The sequence below is a fragment of the Rhinolophus hipposideros genome (genome assembly GCF_964194185.1).
Source record: "Rhinolophus hipposideros genome assembly, contig: HAP1_SCAFFOLD_340, whole genome shotgun sequence".
In the NCBI taxonomy this organism is placed as follows: domain Eukaryota; kingdom Metazoa; phylum Chordata; class Mammalia; order Chiroptera; family Rhinolophidae; genus Rhinolophus; species Rhinolophus hipposideros.
In genome coordinates, this window is record NW_027669362.1 from 9,246 (window position 1) to 29,264 (window position 20,019).

Below are 20,019 nucleotides of genomic sequence, written 5' to 3' on the forward strand. Positions count from 1 at the left end.
CCCTACCCCTACCCCTCCATCTGCTCCTACCTATATCCTTTACCCCTGACAATACCCCTACCCCTACCCATGACCCAAACCCTACCCCTACCCATGACCTATCCCTACCCCAGATCTTGACCCTACCCCTACCCTTACCCTTGACAGTACCCTAACCGTACCACTACCCCTGACCCTATCCGTATGCCTGACCCTACCAATAAAGCTACCTATAAGGGTAGCCCTAACCTTACCCCTGACACTACCCTAATTTTACCACTACCCCTGACTCTACCCCTACCCCTGACCCTACCGATAACCCTACCGCCGACTGTACCCCTATCCCTACAACTACCCCTACCCCTACCCATACCCATGACCCTACCACGACCTCTACCCTTTACCCTACCCCACCCCTCCCCCGGACACCACCCCTATACCTGACCCTACCCGGACCCCTAACCATGATCCTAATCCTACCCTACCCTACACCTTACTCTACCCCTACCCCTACCCCTGACCTACCCCTAACCCTGAAACTGACCCTACCCCTACTCCTACACCTGACCCTATCCCGACTGGAACCCCTAACCCTACTCCTGCCCCGACCCATGACCGTAACCCTACCCCTAAACATGACCCTACCCCGACCACTTACACTGACTCTACCCCTACTACTACCATGACTCTACACCGACACCTACCCATGAACCTACCAATACCCGTACCCCTGACCCTACCCCACCCCTCCCCTGACCCATCCATATCCTTGACCCTACCCCTGACCCTACCCATACCCCTGACCCTAACCCTACCCCTAACCCTAACCTTACCCCTGAACCTACCCCACACCTAACCTTGACCCTACACATACCCTAACCCTGACTTTACCCATACCCCTGATCCTACACTTACCCCTAACCCTGACCCTACCCCTACTTCTATTCCTACCCGTACACATAACCCTGAATCTACCCCTAACCCTACTGCTGACCCTACCCCTACCCCTACTTCTGATTCTACCCCTACATTTGACCCTAACACCACCACTACCCGTGACACTACCATATCCCTGACCCTACATTTACTCATACCCCTGATCCTACGTGTACCGCTACGGGTAGGGGTAGTGTCAGGGTTAGAGGTAGGGGTAGGGTCATAGGTAGGCATAAGGTCAGGGGTAGGTTTAGAGGTAGGGTCAGGGGTAGGGTTAGGGGCAGGGTCATAGTTAGGGGTAGGGTTAGTTTCAGGGTTAGGGGTAAAGGTAGGATCAGGGGTAGGCGTAGGGGTATGGTTAGGGCTAGGATTATGGGTAGGGTCAGAGCTAAGGTTAGGAGTAGGTAGGGTGAGGGGTAGGGGTAGGGATAGGGTGAGGGGTAGGGGTAGGGTCAGGTGTAGGGGTAGGAATAGGGTCAGCGCTAGGGGTAGGGGTAGAGTCAGCGGTAGGGGTAGGTCCAGGGGTAGGGTTAGGGGAAGGGTCAGGTGTAGGGATATGGGTAGCGTCACGGGTAGGGGCAGGGGTAATGTCAGGGGTAGGTGTAGGGGTAGGGTTAGGGTCAGGGTTAATGATAGGGTTCGGCTCAAGGGTAGGTACAGGAGTAGTGTGAAGAGTAGGGATAGGGGTAGGGTCAGGGTTATGTGTCGGGTTATGGTCAGGGGTGTGCGTTTGGGGACGGGTCAGGGTCGGGGTTGCTGTAGGGGTAGGGGTATGGGCTGGTTTTGGGTTTGGGGTCGGGGTCTTGATCAGTGTCGGGGTACATTTCCGATGTGGGGTGAGGTCTAGGTGGGGATCCGGTTCGGTGTTGGTGTCGGACTAGGCGTGGGGGTGGGGGCGTGGTTGGGGTTGGCGTTGGAGTTTGGGTTTGGGTTTGTGTTTGGGTTAGATTTGCTTTATGGTTAGGGATGGGTTTGGGGTTACTTTTGGGGGTCCTGGACGGGATTGGGGTCGGGTTTGTAGTTGGAGTCAGGGTACGGTGTCGGGATGGTGTCCAGTTAGGGGTGTGGGTTGGGGTTGGGTTTGGGATTGGTTTTGGAATCGTGTTTGGGGTCGGGGTGGGGATGGGGATGGGGTTGGTTAATGGTTAGGGTCGGGGTTGGTGTTAGACTTGGGGTTGTTGTTGAGGTTAGGGTTAGGTTTGAGGTTGAGATTCGGGTTGGGGTTGGGCCCGGGGTAGTGGTTGTTTTCAGATTCGGTGTCAGGGTTGAGGTGGGTCTGGATCAGCGTTGGGGTGGGGGTGGTGCTAGGGTTTAGGTTTAGGTTTAGGGTTAAATTTATTGTTACTTTGGGTTTTGGGTAGAGGTTAGGTTTCGTGTTGGGTTAGTGTTAGCGATGGGTTTGTGGTTGGTTTTGGTTTCCGGGTCGGGGTCATTGTAGGGTTCGGGTTCGGGGGTGGGTCGGGGTGCGGGTTGGGTTTAGGGTTACGGTTATGGTTGGGTTTTGGTTTGGGGTTGGGGTTGGGGTTGTTGTGTTGGAGGTACTATTTCAGTAGGTGGTGGTGTCGGCTTTGGGTTCGGTGTCGGTGTCGGGGTGAGTGTGGGGGTGGGGGTGAGGTCAGCGTAAGAGTTGGGTTCGGAGTTGAGTTTGCAGTTAGGGTTGGGGTCAGGGTAGGGGGGTTGTGGGTGTGGGGTTGGGTTTTCAGGTGGGGTAAGGGTCGGGTTCGGGGTCGGGGTAGGGGTGGGAGTGTGGTTGGGGTTGGGGTTGTTTTAGGGGTTTAAATTGGAATTGAGGTTAGTGTTGGTTTAGGGATAGGGATGTGTTTGGTGTTGGAGTTGTGGTCCGGGTTGGGGTCAGGGTCGGGTTATGGGTTGGGGTTGGGGTTAGGGTTAGGGTGGGGTCGGTGGTGGGGCTGGGGGTTGGGATTGGGATCGGGTTCAGGGTCAAGTTGGAGTCTGTGTCTGGGTGGAGGTGGGTGTGGGGTGGGGCTGGGGGTGGGAGGTGGAGTCAGTGTCGGGGAGGACGTCATGGTTAGGCTCTGGGTCCGGGACAGAGTCGGGAGTCGGGGTGGGGTCAGTGTTTGCTTCGGGGTCAGGGTCTTGGTTGGGGTCAGTGTCAGGGTCATTGTTAGGGTGGTGGTGGGTCTGGGTCGGGGTCAGGCTCGGTTTCGGGGTTCGGGTCAGGGTCGGGTTCGGGGTTGGATCGGGGTTGTGGTTAGGTTTGGGTTAGGGTTAGGGATGGATTTGGGGTTGGTGTTGTCCCGGTCTGGGTCGGGGTCCGGTTATGGTTTGGGTTAGGGTTAGGGTTAGGGTTAGGGTTGTGGTGAGGGTGGTTAGGGTTGTAGTGGGGTACGGTTGTGTGGTGGGAATGTGGGTAGGTGGGGTTTGGTGTCTGGGTTCTGGATCTAGGACGTGGTCGAGGTCAGGGTCTGTGTTGGTGTCGTGGTCGGGGTGGGGTTGGGGGTGGGGTTGGGTTTGGGGTCGTGCTATGAGTTGAGGTTAGGTTTAGTGTTAGGTTTGGATTTTGGTTTCGCGTTGCGGTTGGTAAGGGCGTGGGTGTGGGTGTGGTGGTGGAGGTCGTGTCATGGTCGGGGTCGGGTTCGGGGCCGGGTTCTGTGTCACGTGTCGGGGTGGGGTAGGGGTCGTGGTTTCGGTTGAGTACGGGGTGGGGTCGTGGTCTGGGTTGTCATTAGGGATTAGAGTTGGGGTTCGGGTTCGGGTTGGGATCTGCATCAGGGTTGGTATTGGGGTCGATGTCAGCGTTGGGATCAGTTTCGTGTTCGGTGTCGGGTTCCGGGTGTGGGTGGGTGTGGAGATGGGGTTGGGGTTAGGTTTATGGGTACGGTCGGGTTTGAGGTTGTGTTCTGGGTTGAAGTTGGGATCATCGTCGGGGTCAGCGTCGGAGCAGGGGTCGGGTTTAGGGGATAGGGGTTGGTGTTGGTGTTGCTGTTTGTGTTGGGTTTGTGGTTGGCGTCGGGGTCATTCGAGGCCATTCCTGTTGCTCGGGCCAAACAAAAGTATAGTTGTGGATCGTTTGAATTGTTTTGTAGGTGATATACAACTGAAGTCTAGAGTTATAACGGATCCCCGGTTAAAGTTAAAAAGATACCTAGTTAAAGTGCTTACTTTTGCTACCAACGCTTTCTGGAATGGTTGTATAATATTCCTTGTTATTCCAAAGCATCAGGCTTAATTGAGGGAATGAATGGCTCGCTAAAAGAGAAATTAAGGAAATCTGGACAGAATTCTTATCAACATTGGAAGGATAATTTACCTATGGCCTTACGACAGTTAGAAACAGACATCTAGGGGATACTCTGCCTTCGGACTTATGCTAACTCTGCACCTACAGACATGGAAAATATCTGAACATGGCTCACGGTGGTGGGCCATACATAAGTTGAGGTGCCCAACCCCCATATGTTGGAACTGTAGAGTCAGCAGGCAATGACCTAAGGACTCCGGAATTGGTGGATATACCGCTGGGGAGGTTTGTCACCATCCCCACAGGATTGGGGATGGAAATTCCCACTGGTCGTTCTGGCTAGATGGCACCTCAATCCAACTTGGCAGTTACAGGACTGCAAATACTGGCTGGAGATTATGTTGGTGAAATTCAAGTATTGCTGCATAATGCTGAATATGAAGCCATCACCCTCAATGCACTGGACTGATGCATGATTAGCTATAGTCCCCTGTCAGAAAGGTCAATGGCATCAGTTAGACGACCCCCAACCTGTAATACTGAGCACAGGCGGATTCAGCCCCACTGATCAATGACGTCACTCCACCTTTACACGTTGCTTTATGAGATGAGATTACTTAAGTCGAACGCTTTTGAAATATTCCAGGCTACCAGTATTCGGTTGTTGACTTGGCTAATACATTCTCTACCGTTTCAATTGATGGCAGGTAATCTCTGGGCTGTTTGTCTTTATGTGTAATGGGAGACATTATACATTCATTCACTCATCTCTGGCCGTAGTATTGCTGTAGCGCTGGGATCTCTCACCGAATGGTTGCAGAACATTTAGATGAGTTTTCTTTGCCGGGAGTGTTGCAGATCACACATTACATTGATGCCATTTTAATACAGAGCCAATCAGAACAGCGTACACAAGTCATTCTAGAAGATTTCATTCGGCATCTAAAACAAAGACTGGGAAATGAATCCAGCCAAAACTCGACGGACAGCTGAACAAGGTTTTAGGGATTCTTTGGAACAAGATACATACGGAAATTTTCCGAAACAGTCGGCAGAGAATCTTAGAGTTCTCAGTCGCGAGGACTACACAGGAAGCCAGAAATTTGTTGGGCTATTTGGCTACTGGAGAGCTCGATTCCCCGCCTGGGAATGATTTTACAACCATTCTTCAAGATTATGAATTTGAATGGGGAGGAGGGGGAAAGAAATTCAGACACTGAAACGTGCGAAAATGCCAATCTGAACAACTTTGGATCTTTGGCCCATACACCAAGATGGACCATTGTAGTTAACGTGATCCGTTCGCCAACGGGGCCCATGGCAGATGCAGTCAGAGAAATAGGTAGCCGTCGGCCTCGGGTCCAAAATGCTGGTGAACACGCACTCCAAAGAAACTTTGGAGACAACGGGTCGCGGCAGAAGCAACCAATTACCTGAGATCTAGACAGTCCGCCGGGCTCTTAAGTGAGAACAGGGAGAGCAGTGTCATATTTTTACAGATTTTTGGGCAGTGGTGAACGGATAAGCCAGCTGGATGCCCACGTGGAAAAACAACGATTGTGAGATGCATGGAAGAGAAAGTTGCTGAAAAGCTTTACGGGAAGAAATCTGAGGAAGTGTGCAGAAAACAAATATATTTGTTTCTCATGCAGACGTCCACACCAAGAAGGGTCATGTGGACTGTCAGCACAACCGAACTGCTGACCAAATGGCAAATGTAGCCACTGCCTCGCAAGAAGATCACGACGAATCTGCACTGGCGAAAATAGATCCGCCACCAAACTGGACACCTAGAGCCGCAAGCTATGCACAGGAGGGCACAGCAGCAGGAAAGTCGTGTTCCCCACTCAGTATTATAGTAAACGGATTATCAGAGTGGGACATGTGAAAGGGATCGACAACTGTCCACTCCAAATGCTGTGACTGGGGAACTGGCCAGAGGCTCATATTTGGCAGACTGATTATATTGGACTATTGCCAAAGAGTAGAGGATGCGGATATATTTGCACTTGTGTTGATACTAATTCGGGAGTATTAGAGGCCATTTCTGTAGCTCGGGCCACTCAAAATAATACTTGTAAATTGTTATAAGTAATCATTTTCTACGGTGCAATTTCAACTCAAGTCCAGAGTGATATCTTTAAAGATGAGAAGAATATTATATGGTGACACTTTTACCACCGACATAGAATGGTAGTATTACATCCTTTATTATCCACGAGCATCATTCCTAATTGAGGGAATGAATGGCTCGCTAAAAGAAAAGGCAATCGGGACAGAATTTTTATCAACATTGGAAGATAATTTACCTACGGCCTAATGACAGATAGAAACCGACCTCTAGTGGATACTACTCCCCTCGGCCTTACGCTGACTACGAATCTACTGATTAGGAAAATATCTCCAACCATATGCTGCCTGCAAGAGACACATCTCAGCTACAAGGACAAGCATAGACTCAAAGTGAAAGGGTGGAAATTGACACTTCAAGCAAATGGTACCCAGAAAAAATCAGGTGTAGCCATAATGATTTCCGATGAAACAGACTTCAGGGTGAAAAAGATAACAAGAGACAAAGATGGACATTTCATAATGGTAAAGGGGACTATACAACAAGAAGACATAACAGTCATCAATATTTATGCCCCCAATCAGGGAGCACCGAAATATACCAAGCAACTACTAAGAGAACTAAAGGGAGAAATTGACCAAAACACAATTATACTAGGGGACTTAAATACATCATTGACAGCTATGGATAGATCATCCAAACAGAAGATAACGAAATCGCAGCCCTAAATGACACATTAGATGAATTGGACATAATTGACATATATAGAGCACTTCATCCTAAAACATCAGACTATACATTCTTTTCTAGTGTACATGGAACATTCTCAAGGATAGACCATATATTGGGACACAAAATCAGCCTCAGCAAATTTAAGAAGATTGAAATCATACCAAGCATATTCTCTGATCACAAAGCTTTGAAATTGGATATCAACTGCAAAAAGAAAGCAGGAAAAAACACAAATACATGGAGATTAAACAACATACTTTTAAAGAACGACTGGGTCAAAGAAGAAATTAGAGGAGAGCTCAAAAGATACATAGAAACAAATGACAATGAAAATACATCCTACCAAAATTTTTGGGATGCCGCAAAAGCAGTTTTAAGAGGGAAATTTATATCATTACAGGCCTAGCTCAAGAAACAAGAAAAATCCCAAATAAATAACCTCATGTTACACCTTAAAAAACTAGAAAAAGAAGAACAAGCGAAACCCAAGGTCAGCAGAAGAAAGGAAATAACAAAAATCAGAGCAGAACTAAATGAAATAGAGAACAAAAAGACAATAGAAAAAATTAATGTGACAAAAAGCTGGTTCTTTGAAAAGATTAACAAAATCGACAAACCCTTGGCTAGACTCACTAAGATAAAAAGAGAGAAGACACTAATTAACAAAATCAGAAATGAAAAAGGGGAAGTTATCACGGACACCACAGAAATACAAAGGATTATCCAAGAATACTATGAAGGACTATATGCCACCAAATTTAATAACTTAGAAGAAATGGACAAGTTCTTAGAAACATATAGCCTTCCAAGGCTGAATCATGAAGAACTGGAAAATCTTAACAGGCCGATCACCAGTAAGGAAATTGAATCAGTCATCAAAAACCTTCCCAAAATCAAAAGTCCTGGACCAGATGGCTTCACTAGTGAATTCTACCAAACCTTCAAAGAGGATCTAATACCAATCCTGCTCAAACTCTTCCAAAAAATTGAAGAAGAGTCAGTACTCCCTAACTCATTTTATGATGCCAACATTACCCTGATACCAAAACCTGGTAAGGACAACACAAAAAAAGAAAACTACAGACCTATATCTCTGATGAATACAGATGCTAAAATCCTAAACAAAATTCTAGCAAATCGAATACAACAATGCATTAAAAAGATTATTCATCACGACCAAGTGGGGTTCATCCCTGGGGCACAAGGATGGTTCAACATTCGCAAATCCATCAATGTGATACATCACATAAACAAAATAAAGGACAAAAATCATGTGATTCTATCAATTGATGCAGAAAAAGCATTTGATAAGATACAACATCCATTTATGATTAAAACACTTACTAAAATTGGTATAGAAGGAAAATACCTCAACATAATAAAGGCCATATACGACAAGCCCTCAGCTAACCTCATAATTAATGGTGAAAAGCTGAAGCCCTTTGCTCTACGTTCAGGAACACGACAAGTTGTCCCCTATCACCTCTGCTTTTCAACATAGTGTTGGAAGTCCTCGCCAGAGCTATCAGGCAAGAGAAAGAAATAAAAGGCATCCAAATTGGGAATGAAGAAGTTAAATTGTCACTCTTTGCAGATGACATGATGCTATACATAGAAAACCCTAAAGACTCCACCAAAAAGCTATTAGAAACAATCAATGAATATAGTAAAGTTGCTGGCTACAAAATCAACGTACAAAAGTCCATTGCTTTCCTATATACCAACAATGAAATCTCAGAAAAAGAGATAGAAAAAACAATTCCTTTTGCAATTGCAGCAAAAAGAATAAAATACCTAGGAATAAACTTAACCAAGGATGTGAAGGATTTATATGCTGAAAACTATAAGACATTTTTGAAAGAAATTGAAGAAGACACAAAGAAATGGAAAGACATTCCGTGCTCATGGATTGGAAGAATCAACATAGTTAAAATGGCCATATTACCCAAAGCCATATACAGATTTCATGCAATCCCCATTAAAATCCCAATGGCATTTTTTAAAGAAATAGAACAAAAAATCATCAGATTTGTTTGGAACCACAAAAGACCCCGAATAGCCAAAGCAATATTAAAAAAAAAGAACAATACTGGAGGTATCACAATCCCTGATTTTTCCTTGTACTACAGGGCTACAATAATCAAAACAGCTTGGTATTGGCAGAAAAACAGACACATAGACCAATGGAATAGAATTGAGAACCCAGAAATAAAACCACATAAATATGGACAGATAATTTTTGACAAAGAAGCTAAAAACATACAATGGACGAAAGACAGCCTCTTCAATAAATGGTGCTGGCAGAATTGGATAGCTACGTGCAAAAGAATGAAACTGGACTGCTATCTGTCACCATGTACCAAAATTAATTCAAAATGGATCAAAGACTTAAGCATAAGACCTGACACAATAAACTGCATTGAAGAAAACATAGGTACTAAACTTATGGACCTTGGGTTCAAAGAGCATTTTATGAATTTGACTCCAAAGGCAATGGAAGTAAAAACTAAAATAAACAAATGGGATTATATGAAACTGAAAAGCTTCTGCACAGCAAAAGAAACTATTGACAAAATAATGAGGCAACCAACTGAATGGGAGAAGATTTTCGCAAACAGTTCCTCTGATAAGGGGCTAATATCCAAAATATACAAGGAACTCATGAAACTCAACAACAATAAAACAAACAACCCAATTGAAAAATGGACAGAGGACCTGAAGAGACATTTCTCCAAAGAGGATATACAAATGGCAAATAGACATATGAAAAAATGCTCAACATCGCTAATCATCAGAGAAATGCAAATGAAAACCACAATGAGATATCACCTCACCCCAGTCAGAATGGCTTTCATCAACAAAACAAATGGTAACAAGTGTTGGAGAGGCTGTGGAGAAAAAGGAACTCTCATACACTGTTGGTGGGAATGCAGACTGGTGCAGCCGCTATGGAAGGCAGTGTGGAGGTTCCTCAAGAAATTACGAATAGAATTACCATATGACCCAGCAATCGCTCTCCTGGGTATCTACCCCAAAAATATAAAAGCATTTCTCTATAGAGACACGTGTACGCCAATGTTCATTGCAGCTTTGTTTACGGTGGCCAAGACATGGAAACAACCAAAATGTCCTTCGATAGATGAATGGATAAAGAAGTTGTGGTACATATACACAATGGAATACTATTCGGCGTTAAGGAAAGATGATATAGGAACATTTGTGACAACATGGATGGATCTCGAGAGAATAATGCTAAGTGAAACAAGTCAGACAGAAAAAGCAGAGAACCCTATGATTTCACTGATATGTGGTATATAAACCAAAAAGAACAAGACAAACAAATGAGAAACAAAAACTCATAGACACAGACAATAATTTAGTGGTTACCAGAGGGTAAGGGGGTGGGGGGTGGGTGGTGAGGGTAAAGGGGATCAAATATATGGTGATGGAAGGAGAACTGACTCTGGGTGGTGAACACACAATGGGATTTATAGACGATGTAATACAGAATTGTACACCTGAAATCTATGTAAATTTACTAACAATTGTCACCCCAATAAAATTAATTAAAAAAAAAAAGAAAGAAAATGGCATAGGAAAAAAAAAAAAAAAAGAAAATATCTGAGCTAGGGCCACAGAAAATATCTGATTAGGAAATTAGGAACTTGGGCCACAGAAACATCTGAACTTGGGGATGTGCCCAGACTTCATATTTTGGAACTCTAGAGTCAGCAGGCAATGACCTAAGGACTCTGGAAGTGGTGGATATACCGCTGGGGCAGTTTGTCACCATCCCCACAGTATTGGGGATGGAAATTCATACCTGTCTTTGGCGAGATGGCACTTCAATCCAGCCTGGCAGTTAAAAGACTGCAAATACTGGGCGGAGTAATTGATGCAGATTATGATGGTGAAATTCGAGTATTGCTGCATATTGCTAAATATAAAGCCATCACCCTCAATGCCCAGGACCGCAATGCACGAGTTGTTATATTCTCATGTCAGAAGGGTCAATGGCATCAGGTAGACGCTCCTAACTCTTATAACAATGAGCACAGGAGGATTCTGACCCACTGAGCTAAATGTAAGGACAAGAGCATATGGGTCAATAGCACATCTTGTGCCACTCCTCCAACGGCCAAAGTGGATGCCGAAGGGAGTAATATCTTTGCGGTAATGCTTCCCGGTGAAGAAAAAATTGAAATTCAGCCCTCTAGTCAAGTGTTTCTTCAGAAATCAGCAGTGGTCTTTGAAATGGACATCCTTAGCCGAGCTCATTCTGACACGGCACTAGCAGACTCCGGACCCATCTCCTGCCCATTTGTTGAAAGCATCTGGACCTTACTAGCCCCGAATGTGGTGTTTCTGATTTCTTCTTGAACGGAGAGACACGTTGCACGAACTTTATCTTCTTGTATCATAGGAGTGTGCCTCACCAATTGGGATTAAGCTTGACAAAGGCCCTTTACTGAGAGAAAAATGTATCGAAATAAATCAACTTAGATACACTGTAATTAGAAAATGACAGCGCATATCCCTAAGTTGAGTATTTGCTGTGTCCATAAACATTGAGATAGGTCATGTAGCATGTACCATGTCGAAGGCCGTTTGTGCCACTTAGATTATGGGAAGCCACAGAAATTTTTTTTTTAATTAATTTTATTGGGGTGACAATTGTTAGCAAATTTACATAGATTTCAGGTGTACAATTCTGTATTACATCGTCTATAAATTCCATTGTGTGATCACCACCCAGAGTCAGTTCTCCTTCCATCACCATATATTTGATCCCCTTTACCCTCATCACCCACCCCCCACCCCCTTACCCTCTGGTAACCACTAAATTATTGTCTGTGTCTGAGTTTTTGTTTCTCATTTGTTTGTCTTGTTCTTTTTGGTTTATATACCACATATCAGTGAAATCATAGGGTTCTCTGCTTTTTCTGTCTGACTTATTTCACTTAGCATTATTCTCTCGAGATCCATCCATGTTGTCACAAATGCTCCTATATCATCTTTCCTTAACGCCGAATAGTATTCCATTGTGTATATGTACCACAACTTCTTTATCCATTCATCTATCGAAGGACATTTTGGTTGTTTCCATGTCTTGGCCACCGTAAACAAAGCTGCAATGAACATTGGCGTACACGTGTCTCTATAGAGAAATGCTTTTATATTTTTGGGGTAGATACCCAGGAGAGCGATTGCTGGGTCATATGGTAATTCTATTCGTAATTTCTTGAGGAACCTCCACACTGCCTTCCATAGCGGCTGCACCAGTCTGCATTCCCACCAACAGTGTATGAGAGTTCCTTTTTCTCCACAGCCTCTCCAACACTTGTTACCATTTGTTTTGTTGATGAAAGCCATTCTGACTGGGGTGAGGTGATATCTCATTGTGGTTTTCATTTGCATTTCTCTGATGATTAGCGATGTTGAGCATTTTTTCATATGTCTATTTGCCATTTGTATATCCTCTTTGGAGAAATGTCTCTTCAGGTCCTCTGTCCATTTTTCAATTGGGTTGTTTGTTTTTACCACAGAAATTTAGAGTCCGCTCCTTGGCTGTGACTGTGCCATGCCTGACAGAAGCAGCTGTTACATCTGACACATCCCAGACATGTTACAGCTATATATTCTGCTGTCCTTTTGATGACTGGGTCCTTCAGAGCTGCCAATCCAAAAGAGACACGGCAGTGCAGTTCTCCTTCCTGCTCAGGACACACTGAAACGACCGGGGTACTGTGTCATCCCCTAGTGCCACTCCCATGCCCTGCACGGCTTCCCAGAGGCAGAACAATGCATAAGGCAGCCCCTGACAACAATTTTCCTGCTCAAAATGTGACTGGGGCTTAGGTTGAGAAACCCTGCATTAGATAATGCAGTTCCAAGAATGTGGAGAGAGATTAATACATACTAGGTCTCTTCCTCCTGTGGCTAGAGATGCCCTCACATTCACCCCAATTCTTCTTATCAATATATGCAAGGGCATCTCAGGGGTTCAGATGGAGGGGCGTGGTTTCCACTATCATCTCCAGTGCTGGAGAACACAGCACAGATCTGTCTTTTCTGAGATCTGTGAAGACTGTGTTGGCATGTCTGAGATCTCGGAGGACAGTACTTGGCATACAGTAGGTGCTCTATTAATACTAATTAATTACACGGCACGTAAAGGGCAGTGTCAAGCAGGATCCTGAGGGAGGGTGCTGACTTCTCTCACCCCTCCCTAGGGGAGCGCTTGGCCCTAGGAGCTGTCCAGCAACTCCCTGCTGAAACTTCACGGAGGAGGAAAAAACCCAAACTGAGCTAAAACTCTTCCTCCAGGACCAGCAAACTCACAGCCCTTTCTCCCCCTCATGCTCCTCTCCTTCTCACAGACAACAGAAGATAAAACCAGGAGACAGTGGGGCAGAGAGGTGTGCAGTTCAACTGTGCAGTTCCAGAAATCTGGGTTCATATCCCAGATGTGATAATTATGAGTTGTGTGGCTTTATACCGACGACTTAAGCTCTCTAAGCCTCAGTTCCTCATCTGTAAAGTGGGGATGATGATGATGACAATGCCTGTGTGATTTCTCTCGTGAGTATTAAATGGGAAAAGTGTCTGTAGAGCATGTAGGAAGCACTCCACAAATATTAGCTATTACAATGACCATTACAATCATCACTCTCATAGTGTGGTTTCCTCCAGAAACAGACCCTGAGACAAGGATTCGAGTCCTTCATCTGGGAAGTAATCTCAGGAGACTCCAGTAGGGGAGTGGGTAGTGAGATAGGGAAGGAAAGCAGATAATGAAGTGATCATTGTGGGCAACTGGAGCTGCATTCCACTGGGGAACGCTGGGAGTCAGCATGGAGCATCACTTCAGGGGGCGAGGGAGCTGGGGTCTTTATACATCAGCTACTACCAGTTCTTGGTCAAGGACTGCCTGCCCAGGGAGAAGCTTTGCCTGGAAGGCACCAGACCTCACATGACTCCTGGGAACAGCTGCTGGCATGGATTCACCAGGGCTCTAGTCGCAGACAGGCCGTTGCTCCCCAGCTGTGTGACTTTGGGGCTGTCACTGACTCTGGGCCTCAGCTTTGTAAATGGAGATGATAGCTTATCCTTGCTGACTGCTGAGAAGATTAAGGTAGCTTGTGCGTGTAGCTTGGGCAATCAATGCCCAAGCCACGTAATGCCCCCAACCTCCTTAGGAGGACCACTGACCGCATCACAGTTGCTTTCATTAAAATATCCTTCATTCTCCTTTGTAATTTGGGAAGATGACAGTCCTCTCCTCATGCCACTTCCCCATGTGTCACGGAGGGCCTAACATCTGCCAGGACATTTGGGTCCCGAGCAGGCGGTGGGGACATGACTCTGGGCTGCCTTGGCCCCTCCTTGTTTCTGTGATACAGCACAGTAAGCTGAGCTGGGCAGTCGTTTGTGAACAAAATAAATGCCTTTGGGATCAGAAGTCCTTAGAGGCTACAGTGGAAACCACTGGCTTCAAGTCAGACCCACCTGGGTCTCCACACAGGCATTTGGGGTCTCTACTCCTCTCTGATCCTCAGTTCCCTTGCCCATAAAAGAAGGTGATACTGGGAGACATGTCTGTCCAACGAGGACAGACAATTTAGTTTGACCCTGATTTCTGAGCACCTACCCTAACTCGTGCACTGGGCTCATCCCAGGGTCCCAGGATCCTCACTATTAAGGACCCCAGAGTCACATAATCACATGTGGATCCCATGAGACAGGTCCTGTGAAAGAGCTTTATAAACATAAAATGCTGTACAAGTGTTAGAAATGATGATTGCCTAGCCCGGTGGTGAACAACTGGGCATAACTGGCCATGTCTGGAGACAGTTTGGGTTGTCACACCTGGGAGAAGGAGGGAGATGCTACTGGCATGTAGTGTGTAGAGGCCAAGGACACTGCTGAACATCTAAGCACACAGGACAGTCCCACAACAAAGAATTATTGGACCCAAAATGTCAATAGTGCCGAGGTTGAGAACCCCTGCTCTAGTATAAATCCTCTAGGCAGACAAGACTCACCTTGGGCAAGTTTAAACCTGAGTCTCAGTTTCTTCATCTGTAAAATGGGGATAAGAATAATAGTCCTTATCCCGTAGGGTTGTGGTGGGGTTTATAAGAGATGACCTATGTAAAGCGTTCTGCCCACGGTTGTACAAACAGCAGAAAAATAGCAAGAGTGGGAGGACCCTTTCCGCATCTCTTGGTTTCAGTTTTGACTCTTCCCTGATGTTCCCTCCCCTGGGAACATCCAGGTGTGTGTTGTCATGGAAACCTTTAAGGACTGGCACACTTAAGAACTTGATGGATATTTTTCTCCCTAAAATAACCTATCCTGTCAGTTAAGTAACATTTAGGTGAAGTGGTTAGGCAAGTGACATTGTTCTACCATCATTAACTATTGAGAAGGTGCCTGCTGGAAGAGTTTCCATCTCTCCCAGACAGGCAGTTAATGGAAATGCAACAGACAATAATTACTAATAGGGACGAGAATGGTGGTGGTGGTGCTGCTGGTGATGGTTGCCATCTCTTGTATCTCTCCCCTGAGTCAAGTTACAAGGACTGACAATTAAGTTGGTGAAATTGTTGCAACAATGTTGCTAACCTTTTTGATGTCAGAGGGATTATTCATTATGAATTTGTACCAACTGGACAAACAGCTAACCAAGTTCACCATTTGGAAGTGCTGAAAAGGCTGCGTGAAAAAGTGAGACGACCTGAATTTTTCCCCAACAATTCATGGCACTTGCATCACGACAATGCACCAGCTCACACGGCACTGTCTGTGAGGGAGTTTTGAGCCAGTACACAAATAACTGTGTTGGGACACCCTCCCTACTCACCTAGTCTGGCCCCCAGTGACTTCTTTCTTTACCCGAAGATAAAGGAAGTATTGAAAGGAAGACATTTTGATGACATTCAGGACATCAAGCTCTGATGGCCATTCCAGAAAAGAGTTCCAAAATTGCTTTGACAGGTGGACTAGGCACTGGCATCAGTGCATAGCTTCCCAAGGGGAGGACTTCGAAGGTGATATTCAGCAATGAAGCATATAGCACTTTGTCTAGGATGAGTTTGAGAACTTAATTGTCCGACCTCGTGGTGATAGGTGGTTTGCACGCATCATCAAGTACAACCTTGAGAGGTGAGTGTCAGCAGTGTGCCCATTTGATAGACATGGTGGCTGAGGCTCAGGTAGGTGAGTGTTGGGGCTGGTTAGAGCACCGTTCAGTCGCCAGGCACCATGCTCTAACCACCAAGCTTTATTGCCTCTCAGGAACCTCCAGTGGAACATGTGGGAGAAGGCTCAGTTCCTTTTGTCCCTGGCCCCAACATTCAAACCATCAGCTCCAGGCTCTCTTCTTGGTAAGCTCTGAAGCTAGAAACTCCACCACCTGCTCATGGAGCCCATTTCTAAGCTTGGCTCCCTCCTGGTCTAGACACTCCTGTCCCAAACAAATGCTCCTGTATGACTCCGATGTCCATTGCTTCGTAAATTCTAAGGCAGAATCACGGTTCAGCCCTGGCATGTCAAACCCTTTGATCTTTCCCAGGACAATGACACAGCATGGTCTCCAATACACACGGCTCCTCCCTGCCTTCAGGTCAATAGTCCCTACCTTGGGCAGGGGGTAATGGAAAGAATGCTAGCTACAGAGTCAGACCGACCTGGGTGTAGACTCCACCATTGTTACTTTCAAGTCCTGTGACCTCAGATAGCCTACAGTATGCTTCTCAAGCCTCAGCTTACCCATCTCTAAAATGGGCACAGGTTTGGTATGCTGATAGATGAAATCAATGGTAGGTGCTTTACAAACGTGGGTTTGATTTGAATTAGGGTGTGGGGCTAGCTGGGTGCTGGTGGCTTTCAGAACTAGTGTACCACTGTATAACCTACAGCAAGTTAGTTAGGGTCCCCCAAGTCACTGGGGACCCACACTTTGGAGCCGCTGCCAGTGGCTAAGGGGACTGATGACTACGCCCTGGATTCCTTGTTGCATTTCTGCTGTCATTCCTGAGGCTGAGGCACCACCTCATGGCAAGAGCCCTTCCAAGAGCCCGCCCCAAGGTAAGGTACCCTGCCCTGCCACCTCAAGTCTTGGAACCTTGGGAAGGAGAAACCATCCAGATACCACCGGTGTCATAACCTGCCACACTTTGGGAAGCAAAGGGTTAAAACAAAGAAATGGTCATCAGGAGAATGCCCCTTGGTGGAGGGGTGCTGGTGGCTCTTCTTAAGTTATGTGTTGTCAGAAGACACAGTCACCCAAGCCAGAAAGCTGGATGTCACCCTCAGGCTCCTCCTTTTCCTGTGCCCCCCAACCCCCAAATGACTCCGGAACAAATCTCAGCGCTCACATTCATTCAGGTGGGCAAGAAAATGAACAGATCGGGGTAGACTGGAATCTGGGTGGGAGCTGGCACTCAAGAATGTCAGCTGTGATTGAGAACACCATGTGGCTGCATGTCCCCTTGGCAGGCTTGCCTCCTCCCTTCCAGATCATACAGCCTCCGAGACATCCCTGATAAGCCCACCTTTGGGGAATCCCACCCTGTGGGGTCCTGTCCCTGAGTGTGGCCTGGACTTCGTGACTCACTTCTAAAGGATTGAAGATGACAAAAGTGATGGATGTCATGTCTGAGACCAGGTTACAAAAGACCGACTGTCCTGTTGGTACCCTCCCTGCTCTTCTCCTGGGCTTGCTCTGATAAGGCTGCTGTCACATCACCAGCCACCCTCCGCACAGCCCCACAGGACAGGGGCTGGGCTGCAATCTAACAAGCTCTCAGGTGACACTGGTGCTGCTGGTCCAGCGACTGCACTGAAAGGGGGGTTGTGATGTGTCATTCCTGATTAAGGGCACAAACTCGGGTTGGGTAGACCTGAGTTCAAATGCTGGCTCTTCCATGGACCTGCCAGATGGCCCTGGACAAATGACATAGCCTTTCTGAGCCTCAGCCTCTTCATCTGTGAAATGGTGAGACTCCTCTCTTCACAGAGTTATTTTGAAGATATTTGCTGATCCGTGTAAGACGCACGGGGACATTTTCCATAGATTGTAGAAACTGTCCTAACAGTTTTTTGGTTTGGGAGCATTTTCATGATTTATAAGGCTTGACTGCGACCTTGTTGGATTGCAGTATTGAGCCCCACCCAGTACTGAGTCAGAACCTGCAATCTGGCAAGCCCCTGAGTGACTTTTGGGCACAGTCATTGGAGAAGTACTGGGGGGCCATGGCAAACCACTATTTGTTGGTTTTATAGCCTCTTTCCCATGAAGGCTTGAACAACCAAGTTCCCTCCTTGGGTTATATATTACCCCAAAAATGTTAGAATGTGTGCAAAGAGAATTGAGTCCAATGGCCTGGGTTAATTCCCCAGAACATCTCAATGGGTCGATAATTTTGAAATACTGCTGCTAAACGAGCACTTAGGCTCAAGCAAAGCCATAAAACACAGTGATAAGGGTGCATTTGATTCTGAGAAGTTCACAATCTGACGATGCTGCGAATTACAGTGGATGAAGGTTAATTCCAGGCCCACTCAGAGGAAGCTTTTAGGCCGAGCAGTTTAGATACAAAAGCATTCATCCTAATGCACCAGGTGAAAGGCATGAGAACTCTGTTGCTTGGTGCCAATTACATTTATGGGCTTGTCCCCTAGAGAGCTAGGAAAATGCCACCGTGAGTGCTGACATATTGCCAGTGGCGGTCTCTGTCTAGGGGGGTTCTCTTTTGAAGACTCATGATCAACATATCCCGTAGTGATCTGTGACTCTGCTCAATTATAGCAAGTCTGTCCGGGGCGGTTTTTGTGTAGGAACCTTGGAAAATGGGAATAGTTCAAAGGCCATGATTCTCAGAACCACTGTGCACACAAGTCACCTGGGGCCTTGTCAAAAACGCACATTCTGACTCAGGTCTGGACTGGGACTGCTGCTGTGGTTCTAATAAGTCCCCAGGTGATGCCGCCATCACTGATGCTGGTGGGAACGCAGGGTGCGCATGGAAATGAGGGACAGACAGCTGTGGGCTCCAGGCTTGACTCTGCCACTTGGCAGCTGTGTGATGCTGGGCAAGTTGCTAAACCTCTCTGAACTTCAGATTTCTCATAAGTAAAATGGGGATCACTTTTGCCTTTTAGGGTCTTTATTAGATTTAGGGATAATGTGTGTAGATTTTCTCCCCACTCCCAGAGGGGAGTGGTGAGACTCATTGACCCGAGTCGCCTTCACTGCAGGTTCAGCCAAGACATATTTTTCTTTTCTCAGGTAGCTAATTCTCTTCTTCCAGGTCAGGGTTTCTCAACTTTGGCACTATAATTATTTGGGGCTGGATCATTCTCAGTTGTGGGGGGCTTTCCTGTGCACTGTAGGATGTTTAGCAGCACCCACCTCCTTGAGTTGTAACAACCAAAAATGTTCGCAAATGTGGCCCAGTGTCCCTGAGGAAAAACCGCTTTGGCAGTAATTCGTATTAGTGATTCATTCAATATATGCCGAGTACCTACACTGAGCAAGACCACATGCCAGGAATATTTTAAGACAAACAAGGTCCTTGACCTTATGGAAATTTTTGCTCTTTAGAGGCTCAGTCTCCTCAACTGTTAAATGGGTATATCCTGGTTGCTGACCTAGAGTTGTTGGGAAAGATGAAATGAGTTAAAACTTGCAAATACCTGGCCTCTAGTGTCCAGATAAGCCAATGACCGCAGGTATGATGGGCCTGGGAAATGGACCTGGGTGCTTGAGAACAACTGAGAGTGGGCAGGGACAGCGGGAGCTGTCCAGGAAGTAGCTGGACTGTGAGGGGCAGGTGGGGAGGGGCCACACCAGGCCCTGGAGGAAAGCACGCAGAAGCAAGGTAGGGGGAAGGGTGCTGCAGGGAGGGTCAAGAGCAGCAGGTAGATGGGACCCAAACTGGAGAGGGAGAGAGTGGGAGAGGGGTGTGGAGCGACAGGGAGGGTGGCTGTAGGAGAGACACAGAGAAAGATAACAAGATAAAGATAGACAAGGTACAAGCACTCGTGACCCCACATGGAGTGGGTGGCTAAGGGGAGGCAGGGAACCAGCCCC